General features: G+C 34.4%; 1 pseudogene; it reads right to left on the bottom strand.

The window, feature by feature from the left end:
* Window positions 1–1,116: 1,116 nt before the first annotated feature.
* Window positions 1,117–1,620, bottom strand: LOC149165219 (putative inactive purple acid phosphatase 9; annotated as a pseudogene).
* Between the last annotated feature and the right edge of the window lie 3,234 nt (window positions 1,621–4,854).

Genomic DNA, 4,854 nt, shown 5'->3' with positions numbered 1-4,854 from the left:
TAATCTCAAAATATTTTTAATAGAAAATGCTTAAAAAATTTATTCACTTATATTATGTTATGATAATAAAACCAAGGGAGCATCAAATGCGATTGACAATGACCCTTTTAAATCTAAAAATGCAAATGAAATTAAGACAAACTATTCGAGTGCAATATATCAAGTAGCCAAAGAAATTAGACTTAAAATGCAATGTGCATGAACTTAAAAATAAAAATTAGAAGTTAGTTCTAGAAATAAAATGAAAACTAATCCCAAAAATTAGTCACCACCTGTAAAAGAGGAGACAAAGTTAAAAGGGTTTCAAATTTTATTATTAGTCACCACCCGTAAGTCCTCTTTAGAGAAAGTTAAGAGAGTTTCGAATTTTCATTTTGAAAAGGTTTTACAAATAGAGCTTCAAATACATGCCTTAAAGTAGCAATGGGGAAAATTTAATATAATAATTGTAAATAATTTAGAATGATAAAAAAAATTCCCAAATGAAATCGATTTAAGATAATTTCACTTCTCTTCACTGTAAAAATTCTCTCCAAAATAATTACACCCAGACCTTATTAAAAAAAAGAATGGCTCAAAGAAAAGAAAGAATTTCTATTGTGTCTGTGGCAAAGGAAAGATACCAGGAAATTTTAGACGACTTTCAGAATTCAAGGGCTAAAATTAGCTCTGATAGCTACACATCAAAAGAAATATTGGGAAAGCTCAGAGCATGGAAGGCAAATTACCAAAGAATAAATTGGTTTAAACTTCCAAGCTTCCAGAATTTTGGATTTCGGCTCAGAAAACGGAAGACCACTCCTTAGAAAGAAGGAAATCGACTTTGCTCCAAATGATAAAATCATTTTGAATTTCGCATGCTTCACGCCCACAACTTATCAAAAAAATATTTCAAATCTTATAAATTCTTATCATTAACTTCCTTAAATTCCCAAGTTCAAACCCTTAAAAAAGTATTCTTTCTGCAGGACGACCAGCTACAAAGATTTTTTCACCATAAGAAAATTAATGGTACAGTACAATTCATCCTACACAATATGCGTTTGAACGGGAATGCACCGATCTTCTTGAGATTAAAAAAACATTGTATATCGTTGACTCGGAAGTCGGGTATACTCAGTATTTGGAATAGCTGTTTATCAGGAATGTGACATGCATTTCATCCTGATTGAAGCTAAAGGCCGTGTGTAGTTGAGCTGGAACATTGAGATTACGAAAACTAATAGTGTCACTCCTCGCTAGAAAATGGGCTGTGGAGAGCAGGGGAGTGTGATCTTTGTCCACCCACTGGATATCTCATATGATCCTCATTGAAAACCATGGAACTCATAAGGTCTTCACTGATGGAGGAGAGGAAGATCTAGATGACCCCTCCTCTTTCATCCAGTTTGGGCAAAAGGAAGACAATAGGACATAACCTATGAAATGCACGTATGCAGAATCTGGAGGATTATAAACCCCTAGCATGACCATGTCAGAGTGAATGTCACTCTCGAGTGGTTCAATGGTTTTAGAGAAGGACTCCAAAGTCAACAACCTATCCGCTGGCCCGTTCATCAGATTAACCACTACTACAAATGCAATTATCTTTGGTTCGTTGAATTTCATTCTTCAACCCATTTCATCTGGAAACCAGATTTGCTCATGCAAGGCAAAAATACAGTATCATAGAACACGGGTGGAAGTACTTGCAAAGAACCTCTCACATAGAAATTCGATTTCTTTTTAGGGAGATCCGTTTGGTGTAGAGGACAAACAAGAAGAAGCACCAGAGGGCAAACCAGAAACTCGATTTTTAGGGAGAGCTTGTTGAAGAGTGTAGAAATGGTGGAAGTTTAAATGGAGAGTGGACCCATGGCTACCGAAAGCGTTGAAATCTTTTCCGACCACAAGAATAATCTCTGTCACACTGAAAGCGGTGGCAGTGCGAACGAGAGTGCCTAAATTGTGCCTTTTCACCATGTTGTGTACAATTACAAGGCTTTCCATGCCTCCATGGGCTCTACTTGAGAATCCCCAACAATTCCCAAGAAATTTGATTATAAATAAATGGGTAGTCTCTGGATTAAGAAAATTGGAATAAACAACCAGTGAAGATGCAGGGGACAACAAGAAGGAGCCCGAATATGAAAATATGTACATGATAAGATTAGTCATGGAAATTACTCACAGGAATGAATTTAAAAATGAACACCATCAAAATATAACTATGTAGTAAGTATGCATTGAATAAAAAATTTATGTGTATAGTGAGGGTTCGTAGAAAAAGATATGCGGCCTCTTGGAAGTAACCATCCTGCAACTTCAAAACAAGTCAAGTTAAAAATTCCAACAAAATATTATTTTTTTTCTAAGATGGCTATAGGCGCTAAGGGTTGACCCAAAGCTCTAATACCATATGTAACAGCCCAAAAATAAATATCTAATTAACATTAAATTTAAATCAGAGTGGCACTTACCTAACCAAATAAACATGTAACTAATAAACTAAATTCAGCTATGAATAGTTCTTACCTATGGCAGAAGTAGGCTAACCGCAACAAGGTTTTGGGGATTACTCTCCACCCAACCGTAGTCTCAATTGTGCAAGAATTTGCTACAACTGGCCACCCCTGAGCCCTCAATCAACGTACTACTGCCTCTAACTCTTATGTCTTAGAACACCATTCTCCCAAGAGAATGAAAGATAGAATATTGGAAAGATGGAATGCCTCCCATCCTCCTCACCATTTAATAAATAGAGCAAACATTGGATGGGAACCACATGCACACACTCCATGTGTCTACATGCAACTTTGATTTTTACCTTTCTTGTTTTATTTCTTTACTTTTCTTTTGATTCTTAGCTTTATTATTTTATTTTATTCTTTTTGATAGCTTTACTAATTTTTTTATTGTTTTCTTTGTTTTATTTCTATTTATTCTTATTTAGAGCTTTAGTATAGTTATTACTATTCTTATTTTTATTATTTTTATTTATTTTCCTGTATATTTTTAAATATCATTTATTATTTAACATTTATGATTTATTATTTATTTATTTATTATTAAGTGATTTATTATTTACTATTATTATTATTATTATTATTTATTTTGTATTATTTATTATTTATTATTATATTATTATTTATTCCTTTTATTATTTATTATTTATTTTGAAGGGGAGGGATATTGCAGAAACTACAATCACCTGGATGGTAGATTTGACAATTGTAGGAATTTCTTTAATGACCAATGTTTTTCGTGTCATAACTTTGGACACAAAGCTGCTCAATGTGTTCCCTATGACCATCATGACTTGAGAAGCACGAAATCAAATGAGCGTGATTGGGATCATGAAGAGGACCTACAATAACTTTTTAGCTCTTGAAAATGAAATAGAATGCTTTATTTGTAACAACTTCGGTCATGAAGAATCTGAATGCAGGAGTAAGTTTTGGCAAACATTTAAGAAGGAGCAACCTTTATTGGGTCCCAAAACATGGAGAAAGAAAGAACCGCAACCAGAAAGATGTGGTATAGCCTTATACGTGGAAGGACAGGAAAATCAATGGTACATCAATAATGGATGCTCGAAACATATGATAGGTGATAAACAAAAGCTTCAGTCATATAGTGCCTTAGAAAACGAAAGGAAGGTCTCATTTGGAAATGACACCCCTGCACGCATAAAAGGTAAAGGTTCTGTTATTTTGAAGGAAAAGTAAAAGCTAGAAATGTTATGTATGTTGATGGCTTAAAGCATAATCTATTGAGTGTTAGCCAAATGTGTGATCAAGGAAATGAGGTAATATTTCGATCAAATGGATGCATTGTTCATGAGCTTGATACAGGAGAAACAATGATCAAGGGTATAAGAACTCTAAATAATTTATACATACTCAAGGGAGGACAACAACAATACCATCTAAGCAAGAATGATGATCACTAGCTATGGTATAGAAGATTGGGGCATCTAAGCTTCCCTCAAATAAGGAAAGCGTGCAAATATTAGGTTGTTTGTGATATTCTTGACATCAAAATTCCATACAATACAATATGCAAATCATGTCAGTTTGGTAAGCAAACCATAACACATTTACCTATGAAGGAAGGATTAGCTAGTAAGCCAATTGAACTTGTCCATACTGATTTATGTGGTCCATCAAGGAAAAAGTCACCTCATGGAGAAGAATACTTTATATTGTTCATTGGCAACTTTTCCAGGATTTGTTGGATAGGACTTCTGAAGCATAAAGATGAAGCTTTCGAAAAGTTCAAAGATTTCGAAGCCTTGGTTGAAAATGAATCAGATTGTAGAATCAAATGCCTAAGGTCTGATCGAGGAGCGGAATTTACCTCAGATGAATTTTTCAACTTTTGTGAAGAACATGGAATAATAAGGGAATTATCTACTGCAAGGACTCCTCAACAAAATGGAGTAGTGGAAAGGATGAACATAATGGTTCAACAAATGGCTCGTGCAATGCTTGATGAGTCTAGAACTCCTGCAACCTTCTGGGGTGAAGTTGCATTTGCTGCCTTTACTATTTTTAACAAAACAAATGTCCAGGTAAACAACACTCAAAATCCTCATGAACATTGGTATGGTAAGACTCCTATGGTAAAATAATTCAAAGTTTTTGGAAGCAAATGTTACATCAAAAGGACTGATGAAAACCTTGGCAAGTTTGAACCGAGAGCAAATGAAAGCATTCTTCTTGGTTACTCTTCCCACATTAAAGGATATAAGTGTTACAATAAAAGACTTGGAAAAATTGTTGAAAGTATTCATGTGGTGGTTGATGAAGCAGGCGATAATCCAAAGCAGATAAATTTGAAGATTTTGAAGATGAAGAGGACTATCCTTCAACT

This window comes from Pinus tabuliformis, chromosome 5_1, assembly GCF_031772625.1.
Source record: "Pinus tabuliformis cultivar Carrire ecotype Pingquan chromosome 5_1, CPIR1, whole genome shotgun sequence".
Lineage (NCBI taxonomy): Eukaryota > Viridiplantae > Streptophyta > Pinopsida > Pinales > Pinaceae > Pinus > Pinus tabuliformis.
The sequence above is the reverse complement of the archived record's forward strand: the minus strand, read 5'-3'. Positions and strand labels throughout refer to the sequence as shown.